The sequence below is a fragment of the Triticum aestivum genome, chromosome 3B (assembly GCF_018294505.1).
Source record: "Triticum aestivum cultivar Chinese Spring chromosome 3B, IWGSC CS RefSeq v2.1, whole genome shotgun sequence".
Taxonomy (NCBI): domain Eukaryota; kingdom Viridiplantae; phylum Streptophyta; class Magnoliopsida; order Poales; family Poaceae; genus Triticum; species Triticum aestivum.
Genome location: NC_057801.1, coordinates 6,131,463 through 6,148,962, shown reverse-complemented (window position 1 = coordinate 6,148,962; position 17,500 = coordinate 6,131,463). Strand labels below are relative to the sequence as shown.

General features: G+C 46.1%; 1 long non-coding RNA gene and 1 pseudogene across 1 annotated transcript in view; one reads left to right on the top strand and one right to left on the bottom strand.

Moving 5' to 3' along the window:
• The window catches only part of LOC123068202 (uncharacterized), an 11,448-nt gene extending 8,018 nt beyond the window's left edge, over positions 1-3,430 (top strand). The window contains exon 3 of the long non-coding RNA XR_006431620.1: positions 3,419-3,430. This is a non-coding gene — a long non-coding RNA (uncharacterized lncRNA). The remainder of the gene's footprint in view (positions 1-3,418) is intronic.
• An 8,734-nt stretch (positions 3,431-12,164) lies between these two features.
• On the bottom strand, positions 12,165-12,647 carry LOC123068201 (uncharacterized; annotated as a pseudogene).
• Positions 12,648-17,500: the final 4,853 nt, after the last annotated feature.

The following is a 17,500-nucleotide window of genomic DNA, read 5'->3' as shown; positions in this document are numbered from 1 at the left end:
GTCTGCATTTTCCTAAAGATTGCTGTGAGGCTGATAGTGATATCTTTCCAATAACTGACTCAACAGGTTCAATTGAGGTATCATTCGATTGAGATTTCGAACCGTGTAGTAGTTAGGATCCTCTTATTGCCGTCAAGGGCTATTTTGGTCGATTCCAGCTAGAGAGTTATGAATAGAAATAGCAGACCTGATTCGAGACAACAGGAAGTTCCCGTTTGCAGATATACATTTCTCAGGTTCAGGCTATTCGTGGAGTCGATCACCACCACTTGAGATAGACGATCAACTTCATTAAAGAAGCAGTCATCTCTATACAGGAAGCAGCATGTTTTCTATGGTCCTATGAAAAGGTTCCAGTGGGTTTCTCTTGCTGAATGGTGGTAAAACACCAGCTTTCATTCCTCACTGCAAGCTACTCCTTTTGCTGCTTTTTCTCACTCTTTGCCTGGGCCAACGATAGATTAGTCTCTGGGTCGGTCAAGTGATAAATTGGCGAGATTAGTTAAGGAAAGTGGGACTTCTGATTGTTCGCGAGGGATGGCTGAATAACCTACTTTGCTTTCCATTTAGGGTAATAGGATGCCACTACTTGACCTTGCTTGCCCAGACACAAGATAACCTATAGTTTGGGTACTGCCCTTCGTGGTGCTTGCTTTCCTATAATCTGTAAAGCTTTAGCTTTCAGAGAAGAGATTTCAGTATCCGATTGCTTTTCTGACTGGAATTCTCTAGTTCACTTCACTTCTACGCAATGTCATTTCTTGATTGAAAGTACTTATTTTCTGATTGGAATTTCGATCTCTTGGCAACAGGTTTCGCTTCTGCTGAGGACAAATTGAACAAGCTACTTCTCAAGTCCGGGTGGGCTTTTGAATTCAGAGAAGGGAATTCCAGTTCTGATTCTAGTCTCTGTGCTCTGTTCAGTTCAGTTCAAGATGGGAAAGTATTGCTTGTTTCCTAGAATCCTAAAAGGGGTGCTTGTTTTCCTCGTCCGGGCTCTCCTCTCCCCTTTCTGTCCCAACCTTCATTCCTGCTTTTCCACCAATTCACTAATTGAAATAGTTCAGATCCAGCACTTATATCCCTTATATATATATATATATATATATAGAATCAGGTATCTGCTTTCCATGGTTCCTGATTTCGGTATCTTTCTTGTCTGCACTTGATGAAATCCCTTCCTTTTCTTCTTGGCATACATATTGGATTCTTGTTGATCCAATCGGAACTCTTGAATTGAGGGGTGGCCGTGAAAGAATCACTGTTTTGATGATATGAATGAAAACAAGAGATTTCATTCTTCATGGCATATTTCAAGACTAGGGTACCTGCATTCTAGGTCTAGGACTTGTTGCTTCGGATCAGTTCCCTTTAGAAGCAGTTTTCCTCTTCTTCAATCTCGAATCCCGAAGGGGAGGCTCTAGTTGCCAAGTAAGAAAAGATCTCGGTAGTTCAATTCATGCATGTGAAAGCTTCTCTGCCAGATACAGATGATACTTGCCACTACTTGACCGAAACTGGGACTTGAGGAGGAATGAAATTCTAAGGGAAATCAATCAACTAATTGAAATAGTGATATCGGTATCGGAACTCTGGAGAAGGGCCCGGCCTAAGCGCCCTCTTGAGACTTGGACTCGAAAGAGGGAAAGATTAGTGGGTCAATAACCAAGTTCCCCGATTGGATTCCAATATCTGATCAAGCCGAAGTAAGCAAGTTCCGGATTCGAGTTTCCTTTTCTGACTTGAATTCAAGTAGGATTCCACATCCACTCGGTATTCTAGCTGTACCAAGTCTTTTTCTTCACTCTTTAGAGGGAAAGTATGCTTTGGATTTGCTCAGTGATACAGGTATGCTTGCCAACCCTGCTGCACTGTCTTGATCTCTCCCTGGGATTCGGAACTTGGATCTGGGAAAGGAGGCTTAAGAAGAATATGACTCCATATTAGTAGTAGTATGTTGCACTAGACTCATATGATTAGGAAGCGATAGAAGTTATCGAAAGCAAAAAGGATAGGGGCAAGAAAAGGGTTTGAAAGTTCATTCTCACCCCTACAAACTTTCTTTTCTTCTTGGCATACAGAATTCTCTGCCTTTAGTCACCCTTAGCGCGAACCATCTTCTTTTCGAAGGACGGAGTCGAGACTCCTATCTATTCGTAACACTTGCACGATGAACTATTCGTCCCACTATCTCCCTTTCCATGAGACCTACTATACCCCTTTTCTACCTATACCTGGCTAGATTCGTGTACCTCGATTTACGTACATTCACCTAATTTACTAACGTTATTGCCTACAATCGAGCAAATACCAATAAGACATTGATCTCTAAGGAGCTGTTACGAAGTGTCGCAGTCGCTGCTAACGGTAGGATTTTCTATCACGTTTTTTTTCATTAACGTGCTTGCACCCACTAGTTTACTGCTTGCTTTAGCTTAGCTTTCCCGAAACCATCAACTCTAGCTTTTTGAGCAGGTTTTTACCAATCTGGTATCCGCTGCTGATCCATATTCTCAGATACCCGCTTTCTTTACGACAGTATAGTATCTTGTATGCTGACAAGATCCATGAAGTAAAAAGGAGGGATATGGACTCCATCCTATAAACTCAATATATAGAGGCTACTCCGGAAACAGGAAGAAACCACACTCAGCATACAACACCGACTCGTCTTAGACAGGCTTTTCTAAATACTCAATTAGACTATTATGTACTTGACTTGCTAGGAATTGGATGAAACTATTAATGCATCCCATTATCTATTTCTTCATTCAGCTATGAGAGCTAGAAATTGATAGAATTTATCCATTCTACTTCCTCCACTTCTTTAAAAGCTTCTCCAATCACACTTATTACAATCTCACACACTTCTTCTTCTTCCTGACCTTGAGCGCAGCGCTGAAAATGCAGTATAGATTTCGTGATATATCAGGTATAGTGGTTTGAACCAGCTCATGCTTCAGTCCAAGTGTTTGCCGCACGCCTTCCTTAAAGGGCTTAGTTTAATCAGTAGTGGTCCTATCACGGGTGTCACATTCATTTTGACCTATCCGGGAGACCCTATTTGATTAAGAGATCCATGCGATGCCAGAATCCGTCACTAAAGCACCGTATTGAGAAATAGATACCCAGCTGAGGAGTAGATGAGGGGCAGTGAAATCCATCTAAAGAATGCCGTGGAAATGCTACTTGTTGAATATCAAAAATATAGGATATCGAAAGGTGATGTGAGCGCTAGCTCATCTTAAAAGTGAGGTGAAAGATTTCTTTGATTTCGCGATCGATCCTATTTTGCTGGTGAGAAAGCAGAAAGGATTGGAAAAAGTACCAACTTCTTGTAATTCTGTATGCCAGCTCCTATCATATGTGCTAAGAGGGCGTTAAGCGGCCTGGGACTCTTATTTATGATCTTGTTTAGGATTGGAAGAGCGGAAAAGCTAAGGTACATCAGCATGGGTTCTATTCTCGTCTTTCAAGTACCTACCCTGGTATCACCTATGTAGATTGGTGGGGCTTTGGGATGGACTCCAAAGTTGACTGTTGAATCTCAGTATGTATGGCCAAGGCTCACTCATTCAACCCGCGAGAAAAGCGAGTCTTGAACGAAGGAAGAATAGTTGCAGGATCCTGGGTTCGGTATGATCGTTCTTCCAATTCATACTAGCTACGATCTTTCCCTGCTTAGAGGATCCAGCAGTAAGGGACCTACCTATGGCCAGTAAAGAACCCACCTATGGCTGGCTCCTTGGACAGCTTTCGGAGCTTCTGCTTCACCGGTGTAACACAAGTGGTTCCTGGGCTTTAACTAACTAAGTGCTGGCAGTGATTTTAGGTTGGTTTCATGGTTTCTTCATTCTTGTACCCTGTGTTAAGCATATAGCTAGCGTTTCTGGTGAACTTCACTTCACACCTAAAAAATCCCGATTGGAAAGAGAGAAACTTGACACGCTATAGTGACAGGCGAGGGCGAGCGAACCCCGTTAGCTACAATTCTATATCTTCTTTTTTGACCCCTTTGATTTGCCTTATCACTACAGCCACGGATTGAGCGAAAGCCTCCCAAATGAAGATCAGATCACGAAATCATTCTACGATCGATCGAGTTATTCTCTATATCTTTATATAAAATAAGAAGACAGAGAGACTCGGCTTCAAGATGGAGATTGACCATCTGCACCTGCTCATTCAATTATTCTATTCCGAGAAATCCGGACTACAATCTTCAGACAGAGGGTCCCTTCGATAAACTACTTGTCTCATTGGGAATACCCTCTTATGGAGAGCTAGATTCCGTAGTGGAGTTGACTTAGCTAATTAGCAACTTATCGATCTGCTGTAGCTTTTCAAATCCACTCTAACTGAACTATGTTAATTATGGAATACCGCCTATCCTTAGAAAATAAGATTGTCCTTGTACTTGTTCTCTCATTCCTGGGAGTCCTTCAAGGGTATCAGATCTTGCTTGAAACAGGTTTTTCTTTCGCGCTTCCCCTAGCGCAGGCAGTAGTTTGATAGCGAGTTCACCTTCCTAGTAACGTTTGCTCATTTCATTCATTCTCATTCAAATCTACTTCTAAGGCATGTGAAGTACCAGTTGTGGACAGATCCCTTGGCAGAGTATCAACTTGAGATTCTTCTTTCACCCTCCAGGAGTTCGGTTCTTTTCTTTCTATATCAGAATACGACGTAGAGGCTGAGCCTGCCGATTGATCAGACTAGCCAACTAAGGGGCCATTCACTTCTATAGAAAAATAGGTGTACTGCGCGAAAGCTTCTCTTTATGAAAACCCCTCTGAGTCGTCTATAGCCGCCAAATCCCTTTTGATTCTGTTGTCAGAGGTGCCTTTCAATTTCATTGACCTTGGTACTGCATTTCATAGATACCTTCACTATTACAGTAACGCAATTCTCCATTGAACCCATTGACCTAGGTACCGAGTCTGTTATGCGTACGTCTTTTCGGACTCTTTATTTGTTTGTGGACAACAAAAATGCAAACATGAGAAAAGGGGATCATTCCATTTTGATCTATCTCATCTGACCTCTCCGAATTCCCGAGTAACGAACCATGGGCTATAGATGGTTGGGACATATCATCATCCGGAGGGAGTGGTCTTAATACCGATGTCTTTCTTTAACCTTTGGGAGGTCGAACCACTGAACCTATTTCTTTGACCTTGGGACCGATAGATAAGAAGGCAAGGCAGAAGAACCAATTGAATCGCGGAGAACAGGTAGCTCCGGCATGTGAACTTGTCGAACCATTCAACTATACTGTATATCGATTGGCCACATCAACGCATTTCACCTCGGAACTTGTACTTGGAATAGAGCCAGCCTTGAGATCTGCCACATCTTCCTTCAAGTCAGAGAGTTGAGATAGAACAGCTTCGCCTTTGACCGGTTTGCTGCTTTCCTTTATACACAAGCCCCTATTATTAAGGTATGGAGGTTTTTTCTGGAATGACCAAAGAACAAGAGAAGTTCAATGAGGTGCAAACGCAAGAATTAAAGCAACGAGGACAAGTGCTAGGATAGGATCCCGAAGGATGGCATGCCTATTCAGCAACGTGCAGAAAGGATGGCTTCACGCAAGAATCTTGATGAACCAGGTATGTCTTCTACTAACAGATATGCTATTTGCAATTCCATTGATTCTGCTAGTCTAGTAAAATCTGCTGTAGATAGTGGTCTAGTGTTGGGCAGTACACGGGAGGAAATTGACAGGTCTATAAATTCTATTAAAGCAAGAGAACTTGCTCAAGCATTGCTTTATGAAGCTGCTCAGAAAAAGAAGTTAGCTGCTCATGAGAAGGAGCAGTCTTCCAGTGTCGAGTTAAGCTCTGATTCAGAGAATGAGGATATTACTCAGATTGTTGAAGAGTTAGATAATCACAGTACTTGTATACCAGTTGGTGACAAGAACACTATGAGCAGAGCTAAGAGGAGGCATAACAAAAAACAGATACCGCCATGAAGACACTAATCTTGAATGTGAGGGGCCTGGCCAGGTAGAAGGGGGCAACCTTCTGAAGTGATAGAGTGGGTGGACATGGTTTGTGTGCAAGAAACTAAGAGAGAATAGTTCTCAGATAAAGAGTTAATGGCAATTGGTGGCAGAAAGCTTTTCAAGTGGTTTTGCAAGCCAGCCAGTGGCAGTAAAGGTGGAATGCTTATTGGAGTCAATCTGGATGTCATGGATGCAGACCTCATTGGGGAGGGTCAATTTCTCCATGGTGTTTGAGTATAGAGGCTTTGTGATAATTGTGCTTGGGTGGATGTTTATGGTCCAACCAAATTTAAGAGCTATGTTTTTGTCAGAGCTCACTAACTTTGTGCAGAGTGTTGATCTACCTTTGCGGGACATGATCAGATTTGCTCATGAAACAATGGCAGAATACATATTAATAGGATGAAGCTTTTAATGCTTTCATATCTGAAACTGAACTACAGGAACTGAGAAGGGTTGGTGGCCTGGACTAACAAACAAGACAGGCCAGTGAGAGAAGTTTTGGATAGAGTTCTGGTTTCTTCAACTTCTGAGGATTTATTTCCTAAGTTTTACTATCCCTCTTGCAAGCTGGGTCAGATCATTGTCCTTTACTTCTAGAAAATGGGGAAGATAGGGGCTGCCACTAAGTTTCGTTTTGAACCATCCGCAAGAAGGGTTTAGAGATATGTTGTTACAGAAATGGCCTACAAGAACTGTTGCAAATGTTCCATTCCAGACTATTGGCAACAAGTGTCTCAGGGCTTCAGGAAGTTCTTGAGAGGGTGGAAGGCAAATGATGCTACTGACAATAGAAGAAGTAAATCCAATCCCTGCTTTAGCCTTGCTACTTATTCACTGGCAATCCAACCATACCATTCTTGTCTATCAGGATCAGTCTTTCCCTCAAGTCACCTTAACATGCTTCTTTCTTTCCTTCACTATGCAGATACAAAACTAGGTTGCGGACGCATAAAGCCACTGATACTATTGGTCAGAAGTATGATTTGACAAAAACTACTACTTTAGCAGCTATGCGAAATGGAAGTTTCCTTCTTCTTGCTTGTTTGGCCGTCCGAAAGCAGATACAGATATCGGGGAGAAAGCAGCTCTCTGAGTGATGGATACCGATTGATCTCGGTTATTTTCATTGATCCTGGCCTATCTCCATAGCGCTCACCCAGAGGGAATTCACTCAGCTCTGGGCCGCATCCATCTGGTTGGCATGATAAAGAAGGCAATTCCTTCCTTGGGTCAGATCTCCGTTCCAGGATGGAAGAAAGAAATGATGGTTTGGATGAGCGATTGGGAAACACACACGGGGTCATGGATGGCTACCTAATGTGAGATGCATGCATTTCGGATAGAATGTCACACTGGCTCTGGAGTGCCCGGGGGCGATAGATATATGGATATATAGAAGGAAGGGAACATCATCTGCGAGCTCTCTCTCCTAATCCACTTTCTTATTGCAAAGGCTCCAATAGAGCAAAGTTGTACCAAAATAAGTATGCATATGGTCGGTCCCCTTCGAAAGGCAATGGAAAGCAAGGGTCCCGCTAGCATTGAGGAAGGAAGCGGTGAGACCAGTTCAGCCATAACATTGAATGAATTTATATAAGCCAGGATCTTGTACCGGGTACGGAGACTCTCTAGTGATGCTCCCCTACCCCCCCTCTGCCTAGGGTAATAAGCTGGAGTGATAAGCTTAAGCTAATAGCACATAGAGAGCTAATACCATATCCCGCCCGGCTCCGCCTTTAGCTGACCCAGCCCGGACTTCCCCTTCAAGCGTTCAAGAATAAGCATGGGAGTCGAATAGAGATGGCACTTGGAAACTACCGTTGTTATTTCAGGTTTCACATTGTACAGAATGAAATCATCGATAGGGCTCGCCCCGAAGAGAGGATGCCGCGCTTAATAGAAAATTGTTTAGTTTAGGCATTTAGCTTAGCTTAAAATAGATATGTAACATGATGTACTTACACGTGCAACCACTCCGTCTTCTAGACCGGGGTCATAATTGAACCCACAACAAACCTCAGATGATGTGACTTCTCCACCCTCTAGGCAATTAAAAACTGGTCCCATTAGCTCGAATTTACTAATGTTAGAAAGGAATACGAAGGTGCCAAAACAAAGCATTTGTTTCAAGCGCTGTCGTATCCTTGAGCTTCAAAGTCTCCAAAATCTTGATCGAGAAGAGTAAGCATTGCCTGGTGAGGAAGAGCGGAAGCATAGGTTTTTGGATCCTAGCGAAGGAGTTTTAAGCACGGATTACGCTTCTAAAGAGCACTATTTGGCTTGGCCCCTTCCTGCCAAAGATTTGAGATAACTAAAGCGACTCGCAGTCAAACTGGTGGAGCCAACGCCAAAGAGGAAATGTGTAGATAGTAGGTGAGTGCCTAGCCCCTTAGTCTTTCGGATCGGAAGATTCATTGGTTTCATCCAAAGGCTTCTGTCTTGTCTTCCTCAAATTGTTGATCAAGGATCAAAGACATTGCTAAAGCAGACGCCTACCGAACGGGAGTTCTTGTACCTGCTAGAACGGCATCTGCTCGAACTTTTGTTTCTTAGAAAAGAAAATATGAACTCACAATATGCAACAGAAATGTACCCACCGGTTGAGAAACCACCATAGTTGGATGATTGCTCGCGCTAGTAAGACAGCTTTGACTCTTCTTGATCGTGATCTGGTGATCGGTCACACCCTCTTTAGAGGTTCTAGGCCCTGCCTATTGAGTCATCTACCACAGAAACAGAGTCTCATGATGATCCTGGTACAAAAGGTTCGTCAGGCCCGCATTCAGAGACTTCTGCCTCAGACTCATATCCATAAAGATATTCTCTCGCTTTCTAGCTGTACCCTTCTTCACACCCACCACGGAGGTTAGAGATTTCCCGTTATCAACATTGTCCAGGCAGGACTCTATTTTTAGAATGCTCGGAGCCAACCAAACAGTTTGCTACGTCCCTCGAGAAAATCAAAACTTCATTGGAAATTCAGGACCAACTTAGGAAGGCACGGACTCATACTTTGTAAGGTCGAAGTCCACACATAAGAAAATAACTAGTGCCTAGGAATACCCCCTTCTTCATTCATCCATTTAGGTAAGAATGGATCCAGGGAACCTGGCTCGGGAACAGCCCTGAAAAAACACAGTAAGAGAGTCCAATCTCTGAAATATAGCATTTGATCTCCTAAGTAGTAGTAGAAGGCTTAGTATCTGACTTGATCCAATAGAGTCAGAACACACAGTAGATCAAGATTCCACACCTTGTTGTGGACTGGGGAGAGAGCAGCTCTTCGAAGCTGGGCGTTCTGTGTGATTATGGAGGAACTGTAGTACTCGCCCCAAAATGCAAGCTGGGATAGATACTTAAAGAAAGGGGGAGCGGTTGGCCTTCAAAAAGGAGCGATGGAGTGATGGGCAACCTTTTTCTATATGTTGCTCGTGAGCCGCCAAGTACCAGTCTCGCAACAGTACTGGCGTTAAAGGATCGATCCTTCACTTGCGGATCGTTCGCGAGTCGAACTCGCTCTCTTGCCACGCCTTTGACTCACGAACTCGAGTCGGACTCATTCACTGCTGACTTTTTTTAGGATCGTTCGTTCTTCACTCTCTTGCTATTACCCGCAGGGAGCGCTGCAACCGACGGTGCATATTATCATATAGAAAGAAGCGAAGCGTAGCGATTCGTACTACCGGAAAAGTGTCGCTAACCGCTAGGTAATAGAGTCAGCTTACGGGGTGGGGCGCAAGCAAGCGTAGCGAATCACATAGAGTTGCCCCTACCTACCAGCGCGCAGATAGATAGGGCGGGCGAGCGCAGGGATGGATGTCTGAGCGGTTGAAAGAGTCGTTCTTGAAAACCGAAGTATTGATAGGAATACCGGGGGTTCGAATCCCTCTCCATCCGCGAGGTCATAAGTTCTCTCTTGCCTTATCTATAGATAAGAACGAATCTCCTCGACTCGACTGATATGATGGATGGAATGGGTAGAAGGTTGAGGTTATTGTGTGTTGATTTAGTTAGGACTTTGTCTCCCTTTCGTTATCTTCTGCCCCGGGTGGATGACCTGTGGGAGCTAAGTCGAAGATCTCGGTGTCGTCGTGAGTGGTTGATAAACAACGATTGCAGTTTGATTTAGGGAGTCCCAACCCTGTGAAGCTTAACAGACGAAGAAAACGATAGAGACTTCCGGGTATAGGGTGACGACCTTAATGAATCAAGTATTCAGGTGGCAGAGTTTTGAGCTACATAAGCGCTCAAATTCCGGAATACTTATTGCCCCAAAAATATGATCAACCCCAGGTACATTTATTAGGTTTTGATCTGAGGCTATCCTGGTCTGCAGGACCCAACACAAGTATTCATCCTTTCCAATCTGAAAAAGGTGTTGCCGAAAGCTTACCCTCTTCCACACGGATGCTACAGCCGCTATCACTTTTGCAGGAGGGGAATTACAGAGTTCACCTCTCGACATCTTATTTGGTAAGCGGAATTTTGACCCAGGCGCCCTAGTGTTGCCTAACCGTTCGGCCGGAGATGTCGGATGCGAGATCTTTAGCTACTTGTATCAATTTGCCGCAGTGTGCTTAGATACAATGGGCTGGCAGCTGAGGCTTGGCAGGATGGGGGAGTTAATTAAGGTCGAGGGAGCAGGAAAGAGTTTGTTATTCGCTATTGGCTTAGTACGGCCTATACATAATAGGGCCATGACGGTTTTGGCAAGGCCTTGAACTTCATATATCCCTTTTTTACTCAATCCAGAATACCGAGAAAGTCAGATTGAATCATTTTGTCGACCTTTCCTTTGGATTTATTATCATAGGTAGTGTTCGAGATCGCCTCTGTGCGGTGAACGCTCGAATGTAGCTAACATCAGTTTTGTCCTCGCGTGGTTGAAGGAGATGTTGCTGCTGGATGGAATGCTTCCGGGGTGCCATGATCCTTCTATCAGGAATAGAATAATCGAGGGCACTGACTGACTGCATCAATCATCACTCAGTGAGCTATTAATTGCCGCCAATAGCGCTTCGCTTGCATGCAAGGCAGCTAATAAAAGCGCCAGGTAGACGCGCGGAGATGCATTTTGAGTACTAGTGGTACTGGACAAGCTCTAGGGGAATAATCTCTTTCTTATTTCTTTCTTATTTCTTTCCCATGACGACTAGGAACGGGCAAATCAAGAATTTCACTTCGAATTCCGGACCTCAACATCCTGCTGCTCATGGTGTTTCACGATCAGTATTGGAAATGAACGGAGAAGTGGTGGAATGTGCGGAACCACATATTGGATCACTCCAGTGAGACACGAAGCCGCTGACGCTGAGTAGGCTCCTATGCCGCTAGCACGGTGGAGGTTACGTAGCGCGTCATGAGCACCGGGCAAAGGGACGGTTGAGCAACTCAAGCGAACCGCCCTACCTGACTTTGGATAAAGATAGAAGGGAGAATGTCGTGAAGGTGGCCTCGTTATACACACATCTGGTCGGAGGACCGACCTAGGTTTTCACGAGTGTAGGCGGGTCCTGGAGTGCCCGTCAAGGGCGCTAGCGCATACCCCGGGGTGATCATCACCACCTGCACCTCACATCTCGGCACAGTGGAACGTGTAACCCGCCTGCTGTCCAAGTCAACCACTGAATTTCCTGTAATTCATAGCGCCTAACAGAACGTAGCAGCAAGGGACAACCCACCCATATAGACAGCCTGCGGGGAGGATGGCACTACTGGCAAAGACCGTCTGGCGAAAACGCCGCACGCGCGAAGCGTGGTGGGCCTGCGCCGGGGAGCATAGGGAGGAAAGGGAGCCCGGACAGTGGAAGAGCCAGGGGAAGCCGGGTCATTTGACAGAAATGGAAGGTCCGAGCGGCTCATTCATTATGGAAAAAAGAGGGGGGGAGCGAGCCAATGTATCAATGAATAGATACCGTCAACGGTATTAAGACAGCGCTGCCTACACGCGAATTTGCTTCTGAGGTCGAGTAGTCTCAATTTCACTACAGGATTTTAGAATGAATGCTGGGCTGGGCCACCTCAAATGGCGTGAGCCGCATGCGGGGAGACCCGCACGTACGGTTTTCAGGGGGATCCGGCCGGCCGGCGCCCACCCGACTAGAGGGACTGAGAAATTAATCAAGTACAAAACTTATCTTCAAGCTTTACCTTATTTTGATCGTCTAGAGGGCGATCGCGGAGTCACTGAATGAAGTCCTCCCTCCCTTTCTTTCGGAGGTGCTGACCCGCTGCGAGGCAGATATGACTAAGTGACATATTGAATATGGCGACGACTACAGCATGTCGTAGAAGGAGATAAGAGGTGGAGCCAACGACCCACTAAGACTCACGTATCTACAACTACATTCCCGAGCGGCAGTCAAACGGAGGCGTGAATGCAAGATGCTGGCGGAATGATCGACCGGACAGAGGCTAGGGCAGCTTTCTTCCCACCGCGTCCTTCCTTGTGTGTCGGAGATACAAAGCGAGTGCACCGGAAAAGAAGGGGAACTGAATCGATCTATTCCATGGCGAAGCATCCGAAGCATAACTGCACACTCACACGATCTTTGCCGAGAGATAGGAGCATTCGGTGGAACCGGTGAACTACACTTGCTTCTTGATAGATGTGTGGGACAGAGGGCTCGTGGTACCTGCTGCCCGCCCTTCCTCCACTTTGATAACCGTGTGAACGGAGAGTGGGCAGAGCAAAAGGGAAGGAGGTCCTCATACGGAGTCGCACACTTGAGCAGTGCGGGAGACTGGAGAATGGGTCGAGTAAACTCCCTTAGGGCTGATTAAATCACAGACGAGGAACTTTTCTTTCTCTTTTTCTTTTTGATTTGAAGGGTATGTTCTCAAAAGAGAAAGGCAGAGGTAAATACTTCGAAGAGGCGGCTCGGTAGGGATGGAATGGTCAATAGTCAAGTCAAGGATGACTTCTTTGTTGGCGAAACGATGGGGGAGAGAAAGCATGCCAGTGATTCTCTGAGCCGGTCTTCATTTCCAACGCCTCGGGAAACAGGTCGAGATAGATGACAGCACCTTTTTATCCTCTTCCTTACCGGGAAGGCGCACTTCTCTTCTTCTTCTGGCCTTCACCTCCTGCCCGGCCCGGAAATAGAACCCAGCCCCCTTTCTGATCCATTCATTTCTGCAAGCAGGCGGGATCCAGAGCTAAGCCCCCCTCCTATTCGAAGCCGGGTGTGGCCTTGCCCTTTTGCTCTTCCTTCGGTTTGGCTCCACGAAGGCGCCGCCTAGACTAGGAGCCCCACTCATATTCAAAAGGCACCCAGCTTTCAAGACGATGATAATAATTAGTCAACTTTTTCCAATATCATGGAATAGCATGGCCCGGGGCTAAGGTAACTCCAGTGGGAGAGCCGTGTTATGGGTGACCTTATTGCACGGTTCAGAGAGCACTTGTGTATGTGATGCAAGTGAACGTGTACGAAAAAGCTGTCGTAAAGTTTCGTTGTTCGTTCCGTCGTTGACCCTATCTATGTTTCTACGATGGCCCAAGAACACGCTCATTCTTCAGCCGTAGAGAGACTTTTGAATTGTGAGGTACCATTACGAGCTCAATATATAAGAGTGTTATTCTGTGAAATAACTCGAATTTCAAATCATTCACTTGCTTCAACTACTCATGCTATGGATGTGGGAGCATCAACTCCGTTCCTTTGGGCTTTTGAGGAGCAGGAGAAATTGTTGGAATTCTATGAAAGAGTCCCGGGAGCCAGGATGCATGCCAGTTTCATACGACCTGGTGGAGTGGCACAAGATCTGCCTCTTGACTTATGTCGAGATATTGATTCCTCCACACAACAATTTGCTTCTCGTATCGATGAATTAGAAGAGATGTCAACCGGCAACCGTATCTGGAAACAACGATTAGTGGATATTGGTACTGTCACTGCACAGCAAGCAAAGGATTGGGGATTCAGTGGTGTAATGTTAAGAGGTCGTGCGACATGAAGACATTGATAGCAATATGGGGGAAGTTCCCATCAGGCAACAACGGTTCTGCCTGACCCTACAAAAGTATGCATATGTTGTCAGTGAAGATTTTGTGTGAAGCCTTGGAGACGACGTACCCGGGGCTAGGGTGAGCTGAGGGGGGACAGCGTAAGTGAGCGAATGTGTGTAAGCCCAGTCAAAGATTCCTATTCTAGGCGGGGCGGGCCATCAACCTTTGAATGGTGTTGGTCCTACGGACTGTGAACGGATTCGCCTCTGGCCTCTGGGCACGTCGGAACCGCATGAGTTCACCGGGGTGGAGCACGGTCCGCCAAAATCGGCATAGGTTAGGTGCTATTGATGGAACATGGTAAGCCCATCTTTCTCCATATGAAAGTGCTGTGGGCACATAGAGATGTGGGTAGAGGAAGTCTCAAAAAGCAAAGGCCGAGCTGTAGGTCACGTGACCTGCACCGAAAAGGTGGCTGACTGGGCTTTCTCCTGGATCAAAGCGGATCAGCTCGCCAAATTCGTCGATCGAATCGGGCGCCCCGGAACGTCGAATGAAAGTGGTCTTTCTACAACCCTATTTATATGATTTTTAGGGCCCCTTTCCCCCTATCCCTCCCTTATGTTTAGGAGCGGGATCTGCCCAAGAACGACCTGTGGTGGTACGGAAGGCACAGACTCCGCAAGCGTCCCGCATCCTCTGAGAAAGAAACTCCTCAACCATCACAAGATAAAGAAGTATGATGCTCTGTGTCTGACTCTATTGGTCATAGTTCCTTGCTGTTGCGGCCGGTGCTCGTTTGCGCGCGTGTGAACCACCAGATCATAAGGAAAGATGCCTCTCAGGGCATCTGAGAATGATTCGAGCCGTATGAAGGGAAACTCCCACGTACAGTTTGTTTTGGGGGGGAAGGAGCCCGACAGGGTCCCCCACTGACTTGGCCCGGGCCTAAGTGAAAGTGCAAAAGTGAAGTGGTGGGCCTACCCATCCCAACCTGGGGTATGCTGGGATTCGCGAAGAGCAGCACCTTACGATGTTCATGACCAATCGGATCTTGACGTACCAGTAGGTACCAGAGGAGATCGCTATGATCGTTACTATATCCGTATTGAAGAGATGCGACAAAGTGTTCGGATCATTGTGCAATGTCCTAATCAAATGCCTAGTGGCATGATCAAAGCCGATGATCGTAAGCTATGTCCTCCATCACGATCTCGAATGAAACTATCCATGGAATCGTGTGCCGTGTGAAACGTAGATCATCGTCGTTCTTAACCGAGAATCAGGTTAAGCTCCGTCTCGGAACCGCCGTGGGGTTAGGAGTAAAGCATCCCGAGGTTGGCGCATCTCGTTGGGCGTGGAGAAGCATTGGGAACCCCAATATCTTTCTTCGGAGCAGTTTCTTTTCCCGTCCCCTCGCCCCGGCATAGCGCTTTGCTTCCGGTTCTTCGGAGGAATCAACTGACTTCTCCCTTCTTCATTGATCCGGGGGAAAGGGAACCGTCTACCAGTTGGGAAGCTAGACATCAAGGTTGTGGCTTGATGAGGATAACTAAGCTGACACGCCGAAGTTGGCTACTGGCACAACAGGGTGGTGCCTTACCGCACCGCAGGCGCACGCGCGGTAGCGTTCGTGGTGGTGCTTCAGGATTCCAATGTACTGCGTCCAGGACCAGAACGAGCTTGCTGGCGGACCACTGCCGTCCCATTCTTTAGTGAGCTGGAGCGCTGCCATCTTATCCACGGAAAACGCGTCAAGCTATCGCTTCAGGTCGAAGCACTAAAAGAAAAGGACCGGGAAACGCGGCGGCATAGGAACCACGGGAACCCAGGAGGGAGAAAGACGATGTACGAGATACGGGATCCTCGCAGTAGGCTGGACCAAAATCCAGCCGAGAGAGGGCAGCCTTTAGAAGCAACAGGTTGGGAAACCAAGAGAAGGCTTCGCCTTTTCTTATCTTCGTCCCGGCACAAAAAGAGGGATTAGCATTATTGACCCCATGAGAAAGCACTAACACCTTCCTCATCGGGGCTCCGCGCACTGGGAAAAGGCTTCCGCGACAGGAAACCGGCTACTAGTTAGGAAGTGAACATAAGGTATCAAGAGGTCCCTCACAGTCAGGTGCAATGCAATTGCCCCCTATTAGTCAAGTACCCCTCTTCCTATTTAGTTTAGGGGTTAAGGTGAGAAATGGCTTGATGAACCCTTCCGTTCACCACGCACCGGCCCCATTCACTTGCAACTCGTAGAGGCTGTAAGTAAACAGTGCCCCACTAAATTCAAAGTGACGGTGGGGTTGAAAGACGAGAGTGCCTACCTCCGCACCGAGAGTGCCCGCCCTTTCTGTCAAGTAGGATACTTTTTCCGGAACACAGTCCGGAATAAGCGTTCCTGTGTATATAGATATCTTCGATGCTGTCATTTCGACATGTCCGCTTCAACCCCTCTTTCGCCTCCCAAAAAGGAAAGTTGGCTTGACGAGCGCAGATGAGGAAGCGGGAGCAATAAAACCAAGAATCTCTTTCTTTTCTTTCCAAATACTTTATGAAGTTAAGGGGCTAAGAGAAGCGCTTTCGCTACTGAGAAAGCGAATGGTCAGCGCGAGGGTTCGACAACTTAGCCGAGCGTTAGCGACGCGTCATTCTCATAGCGAGGCGCTTCGAGTTAGCGAAGCGCTGTAGTAGCGTCGGAGACTATGTGCTATAATGCTGAACTAAGGATGTTCCGCCTTATCTATAGAAGCAGTCGACTGAGTTCTGAACGAATGGGATCCTTGGTGGGTAATGGCTCAATCTATAGATGGAAAGCCTTATGATGGGAAACTACCACGTTAGGTTTGGAGAGAGATGGGACCCGTTATAGTTTAGGGGGAGCAGATGCAAGCTTTTTCTTTCCATAGCCGACCAAATGACTACCAGATCATCGGTCTACTCTACCTCAATTCACCATTTCGAACTTTATACAGAAGGTTTTTCCGTACCAGCTCCTTCTACCTATACCGCAGTTGAAGCACCTAAAGGTGAATTTGGTGTCTTTCTTGTCAGTAATGGGAGTAATCGTCCCTACCGTTGTAAAATAAGAGCACCTGGCTTTGCCCATTCACAAGGACTCGATTCTATGTCCAAACATCACATGCCAGCAGATGTAGTCACCATCATAGGTACTCAAGATATTGTGTTTGGAGAGGTAGATAGATAGGACGTAGTCTTGCTCGATCAGGACCCTAGATTTATTGCGAGCCAAACCTGCCTGAAAGAAGCAAAATGGAAAAGGATGCAAAATGCAATGGGATTCCTGATCCAATAAGAAATCCCAATTCGGAGTTTGTTTGGATCAAATTCCTATGTTATACTATTCCATTCTTGATGATGAATCGATTTGATAGATCAGATATTGTTATTCCAAATATTGATCTGATTCAGTATCATCAGAATGACAAAAGCTGACATAGTTACTAGTGGTTCGAGGAGAAATCCTTTCAATCATCAACGCCCTTTTCTACTAAAACTGCTATTCGTGATACCGGTCAAATCGA